Raw genomic sequence first — 22,521 nt, forward strand, 5'->3', positions numbered from 1 at the left:
TGTTTTCGTACTCGTGATTGCATTGTCCACTTGCTTAGTGATAATTTAGGGAATTTGGTGTTTGGTCTATAATTACAATTGTTGTGTGTAGCTGACTTCGCGCGTTTTTAATTACAAGATTATTGGCTGAAACGGACATGTGAAACATGTTAGTTTTTAGGTGTTTGATCAAAGTTCATGAATCACAAAAAAATTTTTTTTTAAGTTTTGCCTAAAATGATTTTTTTGCCTAAACGCGTATTTTTACGGTTCAGGCTGGTGCAGGTGTATGGCTCAAACCAGCATTTGTGTTTTGGTTATCGCCGTGTACGTTTGTTGTTAAACTCATTCTTTCATCCCACCAAACTATGTTTGTTTCATTTGCGTTACTAATCACAGCTTACTGATATTGGTCGTGGGGATTTTTCGTTGAAACGGGATCAACGTTCACACGATTGGAAGCAAAGCTAACATTGTGCGCTGATAAGTCTGACTGGCAGTGCCATGCAACTTAATGTATGTGCAAATACTTCTTAGTGTTTTGCAACATCGGCAATTTTTCGCGTGATAAGAGGATGGAACAAATATTGGTCGTCGATAACACTGTTTAACAATACTTTGCCGAGTTGCTTCACGTGACAAGGCATTTTGGGCTGGTTGCGCACAATGATTAAAGCCGCCTTCTTGTTTTGCTTGTCTTCTGTCTTGTATCATTTAACACATTTCGAAAACTTACGATTCGATATGCACATAAACATGGTCAAAACAATGTCCTTATTTTAATGTCAAACGCGTTCCTTCTTTAGTTGACCTTAAAAAGAACAAAAATCGTTTAGTGGCGTATTTGACCGGTAAATATCACAAATAATTGGTTGGGGAGGAAGTTTCCAACGTGTAATATTTGTACTGTAATTGTGTTTGAAAAGTGTTCAAAACTTTTAGCTAGGATGCGCGAGTTTATTAATGGCGTGCGATGTGGTAGAGGCTCTAAAAGTTCCGCCCAAAAATCATTAGAACGCTGTGCCCGTCGTTTCTAACGTGGCTTTCTGCTATCACAAGCTTGGTTGGCCACGGTTGGGTGCGGTATTTGCGACACAGGTTATGCGACATCGCAAAACAAGTACCAGGAACCTTTTCCTGTGCGAAGTAAATTTGATTACGTACGCATAACAAATTAATACAAAGTGTACAGTAAACTTCTTGGCTCTCTCCCATCCCTAAAAAGTAACCCAGCAAGTCCTGCAATGTTTTTAAGTTGTTAAATTGGACAACCTTTTGAACTTACAAATACAAGCAGGGAGTCGAACCAGAACTGAATCCCAACAAACTTTATCCAGCGTGTCTTATTATAAACTTGCGACTTTAGGTGGGTAAGCACACAAACAGGCTGAAAACATCCTCCAATTTTCATGACCTAAGTGTAGATTCTAAGATAATTTTCTTTCCAGGATTGGTTTTAATTTAACTTTTGAAAGTTGAAACCACAACAAAATGTCTGGGACGAAGTATACTGCTGTGTGGGCTGTATCTTCACAAATGTTTCATTTGTACATCCAATGTTGATTTTTAAGCCATATTCGATGTTTTTCAAATCGTTTAAATGTAATCAGTAAAACATACAACTGGAAAATTTTGTGTTGACAAAACGGAACAAAATCGTAAAAAAAACGTATATTATGACAAACTAAAGTTCTGGGCACCGTTTTTAATATCTTTTATTCGGAAACCCACAGTTCAATCATTTATTTTGATTTCAACATTTAGGTTTGATAAAGGTTAAAAGTGTGTAAAAATGGACGAAAATACAGGCCTGCATTAATTGTTTGCATCTTGATGTTCGTTTGATAGGAAATAATTTATTGCGCAAAAATGCTTAAACTTGTTTTTAATTAAAGGATGCGCGCAACTGTTTTGTAAAACTTGTAAAGCCAAGTTTTGTAAATGACAATATGGTTTAGTTCGGCTCTGAAAAAAAGTAACTTACTGCTGTCACATTATTGTTTGGCGACTGTTCGACGCGTGATTTGCGGAACAGGCTAGGCTGTCGCTGTGTCAGTAAGTTTGGTCACATAGGCATTACAACTTGATACAAAGTCTACAGCTGAGTTTCTTGTTGTACGACATATTCCTTGCACAAAGTGATTTCAAACAACTTTTAACAGTTTAACCAAACCCGTAACCCTAAAAACAGTATATACAGTGCACGAACCGAGTCTGTACCCCTATGACAAGCGGTTTGACTCCCTGCATATAAATTGTTTTAATTCCAAGTTACTTCGTAATTCATCCGTAATGAGGTAGATTAAAAATCCGTGAAAAATTCGTTTTGTTTGTTAAAAAGTTATCCTGACTAACCTAATCAGAAAATACATCAAAAAAGATTAAATAACTTTTTTTAACAGTGCAAGCACTTAGCAGTTAATCAGACACTACTTTTGTGTTTGTATGTGTTATATTCTGTGGGAAAACATTACTGTGTAGTGTCAAAATTGTATTTTCAATCGGATAAACAAATGTTTAAAATAAATCGAAAATATCTATCTGGTTTTAGCAATCTCTGGAAAACATTAGGGTGTAATTGCACTGTTTAGCAAACTCGCTTGGCATAACATTTTTTTAGTGCTCAATTATGTTAAAATGTTGATGAATGTGCAAAATATATGCGGTATATTTTCGCTCTCAGTTTGGTTTGTTGTTGTTGTTCATTAATTACACAAATTGTTCTGACAATAAGAAGTAGTTTTGTGTCAGCTTTTTCACTTTTTAGTGGCGTAGCGTTGCTTGGTTTTGTCACACAAGCTTACTTCAAGGTTGTCGTTTGTATCATAGCGTCATAAAGAGAACGGATTTCCTTCTATCAAGCAAAAAGTTCAAACTGGTTTTGGCAACGATAACAAACTTGTCGCAAGTGTCTGATCAACGTGTTTTATTATTAGTACTTTTTTATTGTACTTTTGATACAAATAATGTATTAGCCTGTAGTTAACCCAGTTTTTTTGTCATGAAATAACTGCAATTTTTGACTTTAGTTTTTGATGGCCCAGAAGTCGATAAGATGTCGTGTCAGAACTTGAAATAAAATTATGATTTTACAATGTTTTCGTAGCATGGTTAACCACGACTTACTTACTTTTTCATAGTTACTTTTTTGAGATTCCTTTGATTTGATGAAACAATTATGTTTTTCTTTTATCTTGGTTTGAAACCCGATCTTGCATTCAGTTGCGAGCGTCAAACGGAAATTGACGGAAATATTATTTTGCACTATTTACTAGATAAGCTGAAACGACATGCAAAAACTTCTTGGTTTTAACGCGTCTTTGACCATAGGCAAATACTTTCGTATATCGACGCTAGACCCGATGAGTAAGGTTTTGTTAAAAAGGATTGTTTTTCTGCTCGTTAACATATTTTACAGGTTTAGTCTGTTCTCATGATTAAAAGCACCATTTTCGTTTTCCGGTTGACATTTTGCAAACACATCGCTTTGCTGCGTTTGTTCCATAAATGTGGTCAATGACAGCTTAGTGATAAACGTCGACAAAATTTCGTTTAAATGGGACCAACGTTCACATAATCGGAGACAAATCTAACGTTCTATGCCGATCTTGTTGGTAGTGCCACATAACGAAATCTACGTGCAGATACCTGATAAGTGTTTGTTCCAACATTGCCCCTTTGCTTGCTTATCACGAGGAAAAGGGTCCGTTGCGATCAGTAACGCTGGATGAAATTTGCACTCAATTGCGTCGTGACACATTTTTTTTATTTGGGGGGGCATAACAACTTGAAGAAGTTGTTCGAAGAACATGGTGTATTAGGGAAAACACTTGCGGCGATATCGTGAACCACATCGGTACAAGAACCTTATGAGGGTGACCTAAAGTACAATTTGTGTGCAAAAACTATTCGGCTTGCCCAAGTGGTTTACAGCTTCGTACATTTGCGTCCTTGTGCGATGAGCAGTCTCGATGGCTTGTTTAACGAGGGTTTACTTTAACTTTAACACACTTTAGTTTGCTATCAAACAACTCCACTAAGGTTTCGATATAGCATACTGTTCTAGAATTCAACGCAACTCATACCTTGTAATTATTTCATTTCATTTTCTAGTATAACGAAACTTGTTTAAAAATTCAGGTTTTCCATCCAGTTTAATGATTTTGTGCTCGGGGGCATGTCAGAAAATACAGAAATCCAAACGCGAGATACAAGTTCTCATCTAACTGTTCATCAAAACTTAAGTGTTCGACCCAGCTTGCCACAAGAATCGGGTGACTGTGAAGTTGACACAAGACTGTCTCAAGGTTCGCAACAATCTGGTGAAGTTGTCCCTGTACCCGAACAATCAAGAGATGTTGTACCTCAACCACATCCAGCTCAACTGTGTCCAGTCGATCAAGAGAAGAAAATTATAATTATTGTAAGAAATATAGAGACTGAGTTTGTGTAGATGTCAAATATTTCTGTGTTTTGCAGGATAAAGCAGAGGCGCCACAGTTTGGTGACACAAACATCCACACAACTGGACCAGTGTTCAACGCACCAGTTGAACTTCATCAATACAACTATTATACCCTTGTTCAGCAACGGCAAGCGGTTCAGCAAACATACGAACAACCCAACACATCAACACACCCACCTACACCAGTTGGTATGGAGGACGAAACCTCGCCAAAATCATTTGATGAAACCCCGTCTACATCACATCAACCACATACATGCCACAACCAGTCGAATTTATCTCTAAATGCAGAACCAGAAACCCTAGGTCCTACAGCAACACAAACTAGGACAGCGCCAGGCCAATCTACAGCAGCCCTTGCCTTACCAAATGAAAATCAGCAAACAACACAAGCCACTGAAAATGCAATATGTGAGGACAGTTTTTGTTTGGTATGGATTAAAAATACAAAAAAATTGTAAATATACAGCTAAATAATATACCGTAATCTAACATGGCGTGATGCAATTAGTGCTTAAGAGAATGTATCTTGCTTAGGTGAACAACTGAAATCTCTACTAAAGAGAGAAGTCAAAGCCGTCGCCAGTGAAGAATCGTCACTAGCTGAGTTTTTAGACCGAGCTCTTGAACCCGTCCCTGTTGCGATGGCCAACAAACCACAACAAATTGAAGACGAGTTTCTAGCAGAAGGACATTATCACCGCAGAGAGGAACTTTACAAAACACCAGAAAGTGACATTACCGGTGAAGAAATGTTCGTTTGCGCAAAACAGATTGCACAACAAGAGGCGGAGAAGAAGTTTAAAGCGCATGAAGTGGAAGCAAAACAAAACTACATCGAAAAACATGGGAATGTAGTTGGTGTGGTTGGACAAGCTGGAATAGGAAAAACCACATCAGCAAAAAAGTGGGCACTCCATGCATTAGATGGACAATTGTGTGGAAGGGTATCATTTTTCTTTTACATTGTAATCAGGCTCATTGACTTCCAGTCTAAGATGACGTTCCTCCAGTTTCTCATTTCCACCATGCTATCGGATTGGAACTGCACACCTGATGAGGCAGCCATTATACTCGCTGCCATTTGCAGTGATCCTCATGCTTTGATTATTTTTGATGGTTTGGACGAGGCAGCATTTAAATCATTTTCCAGTTCGGTTTCGAAACCACTACTACATGGACAGAATTCTGCAGAAAGTTACTTGAAGCATTTAGCGGGAGGAAACTTGCTTCCACGTGCTCGAAAGATTTTTACATCACGTCCAGCTCAATTATACAAGCTCCATTTATCATACCGACCCAAGTTTGTAGTTCAGATACTAGGTTTAACTCCAACATCACAGAATGAACTCGGACGTCAGATATGTGGAAACAAATATGATATTATACATCAAAAACTGGTCCAAAACTCTAACGTATTTGCATACTGTTATGTGCCTGTCAATTTCATATTGACACTCAACTACTTGGTGAACTACGATGGAGATATTCAGTTTGTTTCACTCACACGAGTTTTTGCATTTACTTGTAGCCAATACGTAACAACAGATCATCTGCAGGGTCAAGATTGCGAATTGGACAAACTGGCCAAAATGGCTTGGGATGCATTTCTCAAAGGCAAATTGGTATTTAAAGACAATGACTTTAAGAAAGCTAAAATCAAACCTGCCACAGCCGACGCCTTCCTTACCACATCAGTAACAAAGCAAGTGAATCTCAAGCTGACGATATTAGACGGACACAAACTAAGATACTTTTCTCACCTTACCTGGCAAGAGTTTTTCACCGCCTTCTACATGATGATGATCATGCCCTTTGAGGAATCTAAAAAGCAACTGAAACAACTAACTGAGGACAAATGGGAAGTTGTTTCCAAGTTTGTATTCGGAATCTGCGATTCTTGGGTTTTTAATCAACTTGAAACCCTTGTCTCTACACATTCCAGTGAAGATTGGTCACTCAAGAAGTTCTGGATGACCGAGTTTCTTACTGAGAATATGAACCCCAAGAAGTCTTGGATGAATAAATTCTTCAACTCCTCCCAAAAACTCAACAACAAAAATCTTTTTAAAGTTTGCACCTGGACCCATGAGATGAATGATCCAGATATTGCTTCGTCTGTTGCTTCTCTACTCCCTGATAAGCTCTACGTCAAAGATTCATCTCTTTTTCCTGATGACGCCGAAAACCTTTCCTTCGTGCTTCAACACAGAGCCTACCCGGTATTACACTGGTTTAAATTCTGCTTGTCAAAACAATGTTCCTATGAGCAGAATGTAAAAGTTAACGACATGATTTTGTTCAAATAAAATGAATATAGTTAGTTTCAATAATCTAACAAAGTTCCTGAGAATAATTTTTAAAAACAAACCCAATTTTCGGCAATTGCTCATGAGGCAATATCTCTAAGTCAGGGGTGTCCAACTCGAAAGCACAGCCGTGCCAATTTGGGTTTTAAAATATTATCGCGTGCCAACGTTTGGTATTTTTTCCAAACTATGTCTTAGGCATCTTAACGGTAGAAAAAATATTTTGTCAAACGCAAGTAATTAAACTTGTTTTTGACACTCCAGACCTTTTATAACATACCATGTCGCTTAAAGCGCAGAATCCAACTTGGAATATAATGCGACAGCATAAATGCCCGGAATTCTACAGTTTCAAGCGACTAAAAGTAAACGTATCGAGTCTAAAAACGACTGATCATCTTTACTGAAGTTAGAATAAAGAATCAAAAGGCCAAACAGATTCAATAGAAAAAACTTAATTGCCTGACAAATCCTAATGTTTACCATCTGAATGTGCAAAAACTTGCCATTTTTAAATGGTCTGCGTGCCACTTTTGGCACGCGTGCCACGTGTTGTACACCCCTGCTCTAAGTGTTCGTTTTGTTGTTACGAAAAAAAGGGTGTGTGACGACATAGGTTATTGTGTTGTTTACAGCGAGTTTTTGAAACATTAAAAAGTTTTTATTTCCTGGCTTTTGGTTTTATCTAGTATGTGAACACCTGCCTCCGGCAGTAAATGACATTTAATAAAGCGAAACTACTTCATATTTTCACATGTGGTGAATATGATTCTCATGCTTTATTTTTAAGGAGTAGGTAAAGTTATTTTGTGTGTAATGCATGACATTATAGGCAGCTTATGTTGGCATCAAAACACAAAATAAGTTTCCATTAGTAAGAAAATAATTCTGCTACCAAGTTTTACGATGTTTATTAATTCAATGACCTAAAATGTCGACCTATGCGCATAAAAGATGCGCATGCAAGTTTTGACTTGTGGTAATGCGTTTTATTTGAAAAATGCGTGTTACCTAAGAAAATGTCAGCCATGGCTTGTTACCCACTTTCAAAATAATTCAACATGGAAGCAACTATTGTTTAAAGGTCAGAACTGGCCACTGTGATACTGTGTGGTGTTTCTATGTGTGCTTTTTTATGTGTTAACATTTGCTTCTTGTTAATTTACCATCAGTGTTAACATTTGCTTCTTGTTAATTTACCATCAGTGTTAACATTTGCTTCTTGTTAATTCACCATCAGCTGCAGATACTCGATCTGACCTTCAACAAGATCGGTGATCTGGGTGCATCTTCGTTGTCCCGTTGCCTTCACAAAATCGAAAAGCTGGTGCTACTGGGATGCGACATCGGAAGTAAAGGAGTCAGACAACTCTGCAAATCCGTACTGCAACTGAAAAAGCCTGTAAGTAATTTATCCTATGTATGTAAAAAATTACAAGAAAATTTTAGTTACAATTTTGAGTGATTGCGTTGGACATAATACTACTATTACATACAGGATACGAATTTAGTGTTGTAATTTTTGTTTCTGGCGTAGCATTTGGATGTTTAGAAGCCCTGCCAACCACTTTAACCCTGTTTATTACTTTGGGATTGTTCGTTAAGACAATGTTCAGCGACAGTTCACTCTAAATTCTTAAATGAAAAAAACAATATCATTTATTTATCCTATGTCTGGATGCAGCGTTTGCTGGGATCGATTGTGTATTAACCACTGGGGAGGCGCATACTTTTTGGTCTTGACATCTATAAGCCAAGAAAGGTTGGGTAACAGTATACTGTAACCCAGCAATCTGATTATTCAAAACCTTTGCTTTTTGAGTTGTACTACAATAACGCGACACAAATGTTTATTGCTGTGAAATTAACAGATTGTATTAAATAACCTTCAAAAACAACCACATTTCGACAACAGTCAACAGTTGTACACTTCTGTTTCAGTTACTCGATATATTTACATTTTCTTTAAACTGTTTGGTACACATAAAACATTGTTGTTTAAAACAAGATATGCGACATGACGTTGCATGTAACAATATTATACTCCTGTTTAGAGTTTACGTAAAATAGCTACTTTAAAACTTGGTACAAAAGATTAACACCTATCTTGCCAGAAACATTACAAACAAAAGTCCCAAACAAACGTAATTTTGCAACAAACATGTAGTGACCCAAGTGTCTACCATTGTGATGCTATTTATTATTTCGAATGCCTGCCTTACAATACGAGTAAGATTTCAAGCGCTACACAAATGCAAAAGAATTAACTTGTACGAATCTGAAAAATCAACGTCAGTATTTACAGAAATATATTGTAACTTAACCTGCATTAACGTAACAACGTCACATTGTTTATTTTCACGTTTGCTTTGTTACGAATTCACATGTAATATTTTGTTTATTATTGGTAATTATTACGATGGTCAGAGTGTTACGTTTTTATTTTGTCACCTACTTATGACGTCATAACATATTTCTTGTAACGAATTGTCGAGGGACGTGGCCCCACGCGGCTGAGAAGCCCGCAGATGGAGTAAGAGTTGGTGTTGAGCGGTGGCTGTTTTGCGACTGTATATCTGCGCTGCTTGCCTTTTTATCGTTTTACTCTTTTAATATTCTAATACAAGTTAATTTGGGTACTGACAGCCCGTTATTGCAGCAGAACCGAAAAAAAGGCGTAACAGAAAATTTGGCGAGCACGCCAGGACTGCTTTGTCAGAAAGATAAATTTCGTTTCACATCCTCCGAAGTTCGAGACAGGAAGCGATATTAAAACTTTTATAAATAACTTTAAATCTTTTTGTGAAAGCGTTGAGGCAAACGAAGCTGCAAAACGACGTGCATTTTTGTTGGCACTACCATCTGCTCTCAGGTTTGACATTCTAGAAAATGAAAATGAAAACCTGTATGGTGTGTTTTATGATGAGCTAAAGAAACGAGTCGTTGCCGCATGCAATTATACAAAGAGTAAGGCAAGGCTAAGGCTGGCGAGACGCACTCAAACAGTGGACGAAACCAACCGAGATTTCGTGTCGGCTCTTGTGGCGCATGGAAACCAAGCATTTCCAGAAGACAACAAACTAAGAAATGCAATGTTGTACACTTCTTTGCTTACCGGCCATAGGGGCACACGCCTCGCAGATACATTACAGCGCGAAAATTGCTCGAAAGAAGAACCAAGCTTCAGAGAAGCGTCGCGTCGAGCAATCAACGCGAACGATTTTATTATGAACAGCCAAAACACGCGGGACTTCGATGTTGCCCTGCTGAAGCCTGAAGTTGACCCAGTCACCGACCAGTTAAAACGCTTGGTTGAGGAAATCAAACAACTGCGATTGGAAATAAACGAGGTGCGAAATGAGAGCAAGAGATTTTCCTCTCGTCGGTGCTATAATTGTAATGGCGAGGGTCATTTTGCGAGAAATTGTAGTCAAAGAAGACACGTATACAGGATTGGAACTTGCAAAGAAGTGCCCAACAAACGACACCGTTCCCTTATCGCTATTAGGAGCCTGAGGTAAAGCGTCAAGATACAATAACGCATAGGATTAACAACAACGAGAGTGGTCTGTGCAAGTATGCCAATGTTAACATTAACGACATTTATGTGTTTGCATTAATTGATACCGGAGCCACAGTCAGCGTGGTGTCAAGTGCTGTAAGTAAGAAGCTTACAAACATTAATATCAAGTCTTGCCGAAGTAATTTGCGCTTTGTTGGTGCCAACGGTAGCCGCATTCGAATGGAAGGACTAATAAATGTTTGTTTAAAAGTCGCCGGTATTAGAACGCCTGCTTCTGTTTATGTGTCACGTGATGTTACAGAGGAGTGCATACTAGGCATGGATTTTCTACAGAACCAAAATTGTGTGGTAAACTACAAGTTGATGACGTTGTCCGGAAACGGCGGGACAGTGCCCTTGTTACCTAAACCAGGAATTTTACATAGTCACAGCGTTAAACTTTTAGAACCAAATGTTGTTCCTCCAAAAACCGAAGTATCAGTTCCGTGCCCGCTACACTCTGACGTTAAGCTTTCCGAATCAACGCAAGTGATCGAGAAAAGCATAAAAGCCTGTTTTAAAGATATTGCAGCAGCCGAGTATATGACAAACACAAGAGTTGAAAACAAACCGTGTTTGGGAAATAATGAACACCAAAAGCTGCTTAGCGAACCTTGGGTTGCCCAGATGACATTGCAGTAGCAAGAAAGAGACGCACTCGAACAAGTAATTGAAAAGGGTACATGACAATCGACTCCTATTTTACAACACCCTGAGCGTTACAGGGCATGGCGGACCTATAAAGAACGCCCACGTCGTCAGACACGACAGCCACAATTTCACCCAGCCCCCGATTAGATACGCAGCCAAAAAACAATTTATTTATGTCGTGTATTAACGACACATACGTAATGATACGTGCTCAATGTTTTGTTGTGTGTTTCACAAAACCGTTGTGTTATCACGTAATATTCACGGGAACGTTATGTTTTGACTTGTTCTGTCCAATGATATATTTGTTATAGATTACATCCTGATGTGTTTCCATTAATGCGTTTAACTTTACATTGTCACCTTAGCTAAGTCACTTCCTTTATGTCGCCTAACATTTAAAGTTCAAAAAAAGTTGTTTGTTTTGTTGCACGTTTGTTTTGTTTTCCTCACGCTTGTTTTGTTTCAATTCGTTATGTAATACGCAATTAGTACATATTCTTCCTTGGTTATTGCTTTACACTCTTTCCTTGTTTGTTTACTATGTACTTAAGTTGCTTTCACTCTTTTTCACTTTATGTCTACGCCTGTATCAAACGTTTATGTCAATTCATTCCGACACAAAACTTCTCGTTATCAGTGTCATGGTTGTAACTACATACCATTATACTGTTGGCTGTTTAGCGTTTTACCAGTGGGCACAACAACATGTAGCGGGAGAAGTTACGTTTTTATTTTGTCACCTATTTATGACGTCATAGCATAATTCTATGTCGTATTCGCTGTAACGAATTGTCGAGGGGATGTGGCCCCACGCGGCTGAGAAGCCCGCAGATGGAGTAAGAGTTGGTGTTGAGCGGTGGCTGTTTTGCGACTGTATATCTGCGCTGCTTGCCTTTTTATCGTTTTACTCTTTTAATATTCTAATACAAGTTAATTTGGGTACTGACAGCCCGTTATTGCAGCAGAACCGAAAAAAGGCGTAACAAGAGTACATTTATTCTATAAAGGATACGCATCAAACGTAAATTTGTAAGAAATAATAATTCTTTCCGCTGATACATCATAAATATCTTCTACAATGGATTGATTAAAAATGTCCTTTATTCGTTATCAGTGGCACATTTTGTCTCTTTCCGATTTATTTGTCGACTGCAAAAATCCACACACCACACAATAAGGATTGCGTTTCAAGTTAAGCAATCACTTACATTTTAAACGCGCTATACTTCCAAGTATGGACGTTGACGCCAGGTTGTTGAGTGTTCTTCGCGTTCGCTAATACGCAAGTGTTGTTTATGACATATTACTTCAGGCTCCATTAAATTCCAAGCGGGATGCAATCCAGTAAATTTAACAACTGTACATCTTGTTTACACTTTGTTCTAGTGTTTAATGCATTTATTACACTAATCAACAATAAGAAATAGCAATATCTTATCACTGCACGCGCATTACACGTGTAACTGTTATTATATTATTGTGCTCAATGTTTATGTTAACTGCTTGTAAAACGTTTCACAGCACGCAGGGGAAGTGTTTACCCTCTTTTTAACGGGATGTAAGTGTTGGTATTTCCGTTCTCATGCAAGTCATAAGATATTTTCAGCCATTTTTTGCCTCCAGGACGCTCTAATGGTAAACAACGTGTTTAATCTCTATGGACACATCAACCGTCATAAATCTGACTATTCCCTTGAATCGACAAACCAACGGCCATAAGCATCAGAGAGGTCTAGTCGTTTCACACGCGTTATCGCATAATTTATTGCAAATTTGAAACTGGTCATGGTGTGCGTGATTAGCGGCCTTTGGTATTTATTCAAACAAACTAAGTTTGTGTAACCAATGAGTTTTCTCGAACTTTGTTTTGTTTACAACTTCTCATACCAGCGACTGCCATACTAAGGTCATGTTTTGCTGTTTTGTTTGATTAAAAGTATCAAAAGAAGACTTTGGGATCACTTCCACAAACCGATCTAAAAACAATTTTATTATAAAAGAACTAGAGCAATTGGAACCAACGGCAATTCCCCCATTTCCTTTTGCTTTCACAACTTTTTACATCTGCGCTTGTCAAACGAACGTCCGCAAATTGACCTTGATTGGACCTCCAGAAGCCCAACAATCTAGAAATGCTTTAATCTTATCTGTGTTGTAATATACTGCCCTAGGATAAAATCAGGTTATTTTTGTCACAAGTGGGAGCTAAAGGACTATAATGTGAAACATCCATTATCGGTTATATGATGTAACTTGGTCGCAAATGAAAGTGACGAATAAAAACCACATACAAGAGCAATATTACAAAACGAACTAGAAGCTTGCTTTTCGAATTGACAAAGCATGGAGCAAACCCAGTAAGTAAGCATAACTCGGAATTTACATTTTTATATCCATTTCGTTTACCACTGTAGTTGTAGGAAATATTGTTCACACAAGTGGAAGCTAAAGGGTAATAACGTACAAATGGGTTTAGCGCCCGAATCATTAAAAATCACAAACGTATTACTATGTTGCTTTGTCGGCTTTGCACACACATGTTTGTTGCATAAATACGGTTTATGCTGACCCTTTTGAAACATTTTGAAAACCTACAGACCAGTGAACAGTGTGATTCTTGAGCCGCGCCAAAGGATACGGGTAGATAGTTTCAGATCTCTTGGCTAGTTCCACCAACGTTCTTTCGCCCTTGTTGAGGAATTGATTTTACGAACACGTTTAATGCGTTAACTTAATGGAAGGCCCAATTTCCCCGTCGGTCACACTATGTGCACACCTCCAGTAGTTGTTGGTATCGTCGTCTTAAATTCCCAGGTGAAAAATATAATTAGATCATTTCATAATGAGTGTGTCAATCAATTTTATTCACAAAAGAATTTCAAAAAACTGCAATTTCAAGCAAGGCGAAATTTAGATTTTAAAAAATGTAAACTGTTTGCATTTTTAAAAATTCGGAACTTAAAAGCAGTCATCACTCCCAGAAAAATATCCATTTCGTGCGCTTAATGCTTTAGTTTGCAGCAAGCAGCCTATTATCAGTCCTTCAACTTTCGTTCTACTTCCCCAACAGTGATGAATACGACGTGCGAGCTGTTTATAGTTCCATGAACTCTTTCCATTGTTACGTATGTTGCATTCATAACTACCCGTCAGGTTTCGAAAGTTGAATAAATTGCAGATTGCGGTCAATTTCCTGACCAAGGCGCTCTCAACTTAGCTGCCACTTTATGATGCATCCTTAGTACTTGTGTGGCTGTTGTATCATGGAAGTATTAAGTATGGAAGTGCTAATAACTTATAAAGTAGCTAGGTAGCAAATCAGTTATGTGACAACAACGTTTAAAAGTATCACATTACTGCTGCTGCGGGAAACTTCCGACGTTTAGCGATGTTGAGTATCTGATTAGAACAAGAGCATTGATGCATGAGAAAGCAAAACAAAAATGTGAAAAGAAAAACGCTACCCTTGCTAATGTCAAAACAGGGGATATCTATAAATTTTTATTGCCTCGTCTTAACCCAACAAGTAAAGCAAAAATTGATATTGAATATTCCTTGTCGTAGTGCATTTATTTGCCACTTTGCAACGTTTATTTGGACCAGTGGTTTTCAACCTGCGCGACCCGTTTTTCATGTTACTACAGGATCTCTTTAATAAACAATATTACTTACATAAGTAAAAATTATCTGTTTGACAAAGGGAAAGTCAAACCATTTGAAGTTATATATGCTTTATTACGTCACTATGCAGAAGATATTTCAATGCAAGTTCCACCGCGAAACCACGCAAACGAGCGTCAAAACTTAAAATTGGATTATGTGTGATTGCATACACCGCGTGCTTAGACCCTTTTCTTTGACCGAGTGAAAGTTTAAGTTTAAGTGATTACAAAAGATAGATATTTTTGGAAGGGGATTCCAAGTTACACTAGGTTGCTGAAATGGGTCACTGGATAAAAAAGTTTGAAAGCCACTGATGTAGATAAACAGACTTAAATATGCTCTTTTGTGGTTGACACATTTTGATAATTATGAGCACCTTTTAAACAAAAGATAAGTTTTAGCTTGTCCGATGTTGTCCGATGGGATTCCTGGAGTAGGATTTTCGATATTATGTTGTTCATGTTAGCTGCTCGATGATGTTAAGCTTACATGAAGTGAGTCTATCCACATGTACCTGCATGATGTTAAAACCAGCTATCATTACAAGGTTTTTAGTGTAGAGGTTGCCCTGCGTTTGACACAAGGCTATTTTGTGGACGGTTCCTCCTGGAACTGTTGTCCTTTTGACAATATTTGTTCGGCATCAGTGATCGGCAAAATATACTTAGGATATACAACTTGTTGAGTAGTTACGTTATTGATGAATGCCATTTAAAAACGTGCGTCTGTTTAAAAAGTTAGCACATACTTTATAAATGATTCCACTGTAATTAAGCCTTTATGGGTACATAGGTTAAAGTAGGATTGTTGATGAATTAAACATGGCGTTGGTAGCTTTGTTTTTTATGCTGTATTTAACTGTATCTGCTGGAGGACGAACTTGGCATAACTTCAATGGATTTCAATATTCAATCGAAATGATTCCAGTCAGTTCATATGCTGAAGCAGAGAAGAATTGTTCTGCAATGCAAGCTAATGTAGCTAACGTCAAAACTCTGGACACCTTTAACTTTTTAAGATCATTTATAAACCTGACAGGTAAGCCTAATGTAAGCTATTTAACGGTAGATATAAAAGTGAGAGATAAAAATTGACATGCATACCTCGATTACACTTTAAGTTTTTAATTATTCTTTGCGTATTAAGCAATCATAGCCAGGAATATTGCGTTATGTTTTGCCACGATACAATAACTCCTGGCAGATGACGCCAAGTTGCTCGAAATCAGGTCCAGATTAAAGCAAAAGCTTTAGATTCTGGCACTATATGCTCTAGCGAATTTGGAGACCTAAAGTATTGCCGCGTCGTTTTCATATTTACTATCATTGAATGCGAATCAACTGCAATGCAATCATGTGTAATAATTCGACTTGGATGTGTTAAGACACCACCGAAAATTGAGTTCATAAATTTTTGTGGTGCTCGACTACCCTTGGCGCCCATGCTTACTTTACCCTGTTTAATCCAGCATCACGCGCAGTTTTTGTTACAAATCGACCGTTTTATTCAGAAATTCCCTTTTCGCTTTACATCGGTGCAAAACGAGTAGGAAACACAAATAAGTTTCAGTGGAGTGATGGAAGCGATGTTTACCTTACAACAACTATGTGGCAAAGTAGTCAACCAAATAACAAAGCCGGAAACGAAGATTGCGTCACAATGGGTTACAGAAACCATCGTGTACAATACACCACTTATCGATGGTATGACGTACCATGCACCAATCACAATGCAAGATACATTTGTGAAAAAATCATGTCAGGTAACCACGTTTCCATTACAGCGATTATTTAAAAAACAAAACGAAAAAAACACATTTAATTGTCATATTTGTTACAGCTACACACCTAATACCATCCTCCAAACCACCAGCAACAAGCCTACAGCCAGCTATTTCAACAACAACCTCAAACGCCATTCTATCATTCACCGAACTGACAATAACAAACATGCAACCATCTGACAAACCAAATACTTTCACCTTATATACCATCCAAAACGACAAGTACAACCAAAAGTTCGCCAACTAACAGTAACACCACTGCACAAGGTGAGAAACAATCACCCAAATACGTTAAAAATTTTACACACAAACGCTTGTAGATAAAAGAAACATCAGCGTTTTAAAAGTAATGTTATAAAGTGCTTGTGGTGCGTTTACGTTTTGTTTCTGATTTTTAGCCCCAATGAACGTCAACACAGCCATTGTTGCTTCAGTAATAGGCGGATCCGTCATATTAGTCATAATCTGCATTGTCATTTTCTTTGTTACGTCACGCAAGAAAAGAAGGTACGTACCTAAACAACGTTCGTTAACAATAGATTATAATACTGTAATTATTGCTTTATCCGCTACAAAACGTATGATGAGATAACTGATCGTTTTTGTCTGCTACACTTCAAGAAAATCAATTCAATTTAACTTTCGCAGGAAAAACAAACCGGTGAACGAAGCTGTGATTGAATACAACGCAGAAGGTAGGAAAACATAAGGCATTTGCTAATAAAAGTTACTGCAATTTGTTTGTAAAAAGTCTTCAAACTTTCCACATGTAGTGTTTACGTGAAATGAATACATTCGCCACAAGAGATGCCTGAAAGTCCTGAAGCACCCATACACAACAGCGATCACGGCATACCCTACCATAAAGCATAGAAAGCCTGGCCCATTAAAGGCGCGATACGTGGTCCCAGAAAGACCCCTGTCGTGGGTTTCGAATTTTCTAGCACCGGCTATTTTCGGCACTTCATTGGGTCTGCCGTATTATGAATTTTTACGTAACTGGGTTTTTGATAATAATTTATAAACATAATTTTCAGTTTAATGCACCAAAATGATCCAAGAAAATGAAATAAATCACCACATAAGCAGCATAACTTGCGAGATTTTTTGCTTCTTATTTCGCAGATATTTTTGTATCAGGTATTAAATACGTACTAATGCACAGTTGTGCTTTATACAGATGGAACTCACCGGTTAGTAGAAACACTTCGCAACTCCCCAACCTACGTCAATAACGCCGTGCAGCTGTCCACCTCACAACAGCAACCTGATGACATCAGTCCTTATTACGTAAACTGTAAACCAGGTACAATAATAATAAAAAATCACAAAATTACATATTCAAACATGAGTTCGTTAAAATAGGTGGAAATCACCAAGTTGTAGAAACACACAAAGACCCACCAACCACGTCACAATTACAAGTTGGTGACGTCAACCCCTACTGCGTCAGTCAAGATCGACGTCCTGATTACATAACATTTGATCCTTGATTTTTCACTCTCCGTATGTATCAATGTACAGATTGTGTGCAATTCTTTCGTTTTTATGTGTTAAGACGAACATTAATTCACAACTGGGATCAGCCTGCAGCGTCTATGCAGATCAGCGATCACGACACACTCATTTGTAAATCACACTACGCCAGGTCCTATAAAGGCGCTTTTGTCTTTTGAATGTGTTAGTTTTTAAAAAAATCAACGATTGAATCGAAAAAGCATCTAACACAAAAATACAATTGGACCGTTTCAATGAAAATTGTACCTGACTATAATGTGTCTTAAATGTCGTTATTTTCATGAAACATATTACAATATTTTGCAAGGTTTGATTTGACAATTGGTATACATCGGCCATTTATCGAAAGTTTAACGGGCCTTTGACGTTCGTTTCCCGGCGTTCAGAATATAAGTTTCAATCCACTCAACAATTGTGGTTAGGGGCTGACCTACTTTAAAACAGTTTTTGAATGCTGTATCCATATTTGCTTTTCCTGTTTGCAATGAAATTGTTTTCCCACGTTCAACTTAACACTGGATATCGCTATTGAGGTAACAAGCATTATTTAGCGAAGAAGTAACTCGCCCGCATTTGTTATCAATGTAAAATGTACAGAATATGCGTTACAGCAGGGGTGGGCAACCTGCGGCCCTTCATTAAAGGTTGTGCGGCCCGCAGAGACGCTTGGATTTCAAAAGTACTGGCAAACGATTCCAATTATTACATATTTTTGAGCTGATTAATGCGCCTGATGCTAGTTTTCTGCGATCTGTCAAAATGTGGTTAGAATCAAATACGAATTATACTTGTAGTTAAGCATATTTGGTAAGAAACAAAGCAGAATCACTTTGTGTTATGCACATGTGCGGCCCTCGATCCAATTTTGACATTTATAATTGGCCCTTCAGTAAAAAAGGTTGCCCACCCCTGCGTTACAGTATTGTGATGTCATTGTAATTGTTAAAAACATATTAAGAATAGCAACATTAACATTTCGTGAAAATGTAAGCATTGCTGTGGTATGTCTGTGAATTTTTGGGCCTGCAAATTAAAATCTGTGTTGTATGAGACAGGGAATTGTCAATTTGCAAAAAAAAAATGAATACAACCGACTCTAAATGAAAGAAAAGCACAAAAAAAATTAAATGCTTTAGAACGCTTGTCCTTTTTTCATGTTTTTTGACATCTTCGTTTCCCAAGTTAGAAGTTACAATAACTTCACAGTTTGGGGAGCGCTGGTATAAGAGGCGTGGCAACGAAATAAGTTGCTAGTTACCGTTGTATTTGAAAGCATTGACCGTCGCTATACATAGCTTTATTTCAAAGTTCCCCGTTAAAATTAATTGCCTAACCCTACACCCAAGATCACAAAGTACACAAACAATCGCCGACAATCAAAACTTATTGTAACAGCAGCATGTTTAAGCTCATGTCCTTTGCCTGATGTTTGTTAGAAAGACAAAACAAATCTGGTAGTAATTAGGTTATAATCAGCTAATTTATATTGCTTATCCCACAGTTCTTGCATGTATATTTATACAAATAGTAATTTTGAAATCGCCATCGTTCGAGGTAAAACCGCCCCCAACTCCAAAAATTTTCACAAAGGTTTCCTCAATTGAAAATCTCCCCCTGGGGTCGATATCTCCCCTGCTGAAGAACCCTGGTGTATAGTTTTGTCTCTCCAAAAAATGTGACAACGAAAATTGGAAACAGAATGTAAATGAACCAGCACGAATTTGAAAGCTGTTAACTTGATTTCATTTTCGTTTCTCTAACAATCAATTCCTTTCACGTGACGATAAAGAAAGTTTCATGACGTTATCTCTATAAAACTTCCGTGTAGTAGTTTCTGTGCATCAAGAAAAGCATCAAAATCGATTTTGTGGCATTTGGAAAATTTAGTATTAGTTAAAAAATAATTTAGGAATTGATTGTCTATTTCGTTGTGCGTATAGTTATATATGTCGGGAAACTTAAAAAACCTTTAAAATTAAAACGACAACATCCATTAAAACCAAAACAATGCAACAGCACGACCTCACACAATATACATCAAGCTGTGAACTTGATTTTATTTGCGCGAGCAATTAATTCATTTCACGTGGTGATAAAAAAAAGTGACGTAACGTAAGCATAATTTGAACTCTAAAGCAATATACATGATTCCACAACAATTAAACAGGCTAAGGTTATATTGTCCCTTTTGAAGTTTGCAAGTACGACATCCAACTAACAATCAGTTTTCGCGATGACAACAAAGGCAGAGTGACGTTATCTGGATAAAACTTCCTTGTTGCAGTTTATGCATGGTAAGCCATTAAAGTTGTTTGTTTTCATTTTATGGACAGAAAGTCAGGTTAATCGCAGACCACAAGTAACAGTGTAGTTTACAAGACTGGACAATGCATGGTAATGATTTATTTACCTGATAGAAAACTTGGACGGGTTATAATTGTTTGAACAAATATGGCAATGGTAGTTTTGTTGTTTATGCTGTGTTTATCTGTTCCTGCTCACGGACGAACTTGGCATAACTTCAATGGATTTCAGTATTCCATCGCCATGACTCCAGTCAGTTCATATGCTGCAGCAGAAAGAAAATGTTCTGCATTGCAAGCCAATGTAGCTAACGTTAAAACTCTGGGTATCTTTAACTTTTTAAAGTCATTTATAAACCTGACAGGTAAGCTCAATCGAAGCTAATTAAAAGCTTGACAACAAGCGTTAAAGTGAGAAATTTAGTTTTACTCTCTGTTTGACTTCATATAATTCTCAAATTGTTTTTCGGTATTGAGCAATCCTTGCCTCAAATATTGTTCACGTTTGTGCCAGGATACGCTGGTAAATAACACCAAGTTGTAAGGAAGTTGGTCCAGTTTAAACCCTTTCATGTCCGAGCACTTGGGACTTTGGTATTCTATGCCGGGAGTCCGCAAGCTAGCTTAAAAATCCAAGTTATTTTACTGTTGTTTCCTTTTCTACATTTAGAGAAGAATACTCAGTATCAACTGTAAAAATTTGATTGGAAAGTGCATTTAAATATTGGAACATCACCGAAAACTCATTTCAGGAAAGTTTTTGTTCTACCTAACTTCCCCTGAAGCACATGCTTACTTTAACTTCTCGTTAATCCAGTTTTGTTTGCAGTTTGTGTTGAAATTGACCGTTTCTTTTCAGACTATCCCTTTTCGCTTTACATCGGTGCCAGAAGAGTCGGAAACACTAAGAAGTTTCGGTGGAATGATGGAAGCGATGTTTCCACTACAACAACCATGTGGGAAAGAAATCAACCAAATAACAATAACGGAAATGATAATTGCGTCACAATGGGTTATAACATCCATTTTGTACAAACAACATTATTTCGATGGTATGACGTACCGTGTACATATCACAATGCTAGATACATTTGTGAAAAGATAATGTCAGGTAAGCATGTCTCCATCGCGGCGATCGTTTGTGAAATTGTGGTTGTGTGTTGAGTCGCTTGGTGAAATAACACATAGTGGCACAATTGCACCAACCAATGGCAGTAAAACGAAACATGCAATTTAAAGTAGAATAAAAAATATTGTTTCTATTATGGCAAGTTAGTAGTTTACAAATTACTGGTTCTAACAAAGTCCGTTTCATAAACGAAACAAAGGATTTCAAATATTTGTCAGTTTTGTATGTTACAGCTACAAGCACATTACCATCCTCCCAACCATCTACAAAACCAACTACTTCAATCATATTAACAGCATCCAATGTAATAAGTACAACCAAAAGTCCGCCAACTAACACCACTGCACAAGGTGAGAAACAAAAATCCGTTAAAAATTGTACACACAAACGCTTATAGACAAACGAAACATCTTCACTTTAAATGTAATGTTATAAAGTGCTTGCGTTTACGTTTCATTTCTGAATTTCAGCCCCAATGAACGTCAACACAGCCATTATTGCTTCAGCAATAGGCGGATCCGTCATATTGGTCATAATCTGCATTGTCATTTTCTTTGTTACGTCACGCAAGAAAAGAAGGTACGTACCTAAACAACGTTCGTGAACTATAGAATATAATACTGCAATTATTGCTTCTGTTACAAAACGTTTGACGAGATTATTGTTCGTTTTTGTCTTTACTTCAAAAAAGTCAATTCACTTTCACTTTCGCAGGAAAAACAAACCGGTGAACGAAGCTGTGATGATTGAATACAACGCAGAAGGTAGGAAAACATCAGGCATTTGCTAATAAAAGTTACTATAATTGTTTGTGGTAAGTCTTTAAACTTTCCTCATGCAGTGTTAACGTGAAATAAATGCATTCGTAACAGGGGTGCATGAAAGCCCTGAAGCGCCCATACACAACAGCGATCACGGCATACCCATCCATAAATCATAGTACCCCTGCCCCATTAAAGGCGTGATACGTAGTCCCAGAAAGACCCCTGTCGTGGGTTTCGGATTTTCTAGTCTGACACCGGCTATATTCGACACTTCAGTGGGTCTGCGGTATTATAAATTTTTACGTAACTGAGTTTTTGATAATAATTTATAAACATAATTTTCAGTTTACTGTACGAAAATGATCCAAGAAGATGAAATAAATCACCACATA

General features: G+C 37.6%; 1 long non-coding RNA gene across 1 annotated transcript; it reads left to right on the forward strand.

The window, feature by feature from the left end:
* The first annotated feature begins 21,601 nt into the window (after positions 1-21,601).
* On the forward strand, positions 21,602-21,945 carry LOC145222343 (uncharacterized). The gene is made up of 2 exons (XR_013859317.1): positions 21,602-21,715; positions 21,836-21,945. It is a non-coding gene; the product is annotated as an uncharacterized LOC145222343 (long non-coding RNA).
* Positions 21,946-22,521: the final 576 nt, after the last annotated feature.

The sequence above is a fragment of the Phallusia mammillata genome, chromosome 4, assembly GCF_965637545.1.
Source record: "Phallusia mammillata chromosome 4, kaPhaMamm4.hap1.1, whole genome shotgun sequence".
Classification (NCBI taxonomy): domain Eukaryota; kingdom Metazoa; phylum Chordata; class Ascidiacea; order Phlebobranchia; family Ascidiidae; genus Phallusia; species Phallusia mammillata.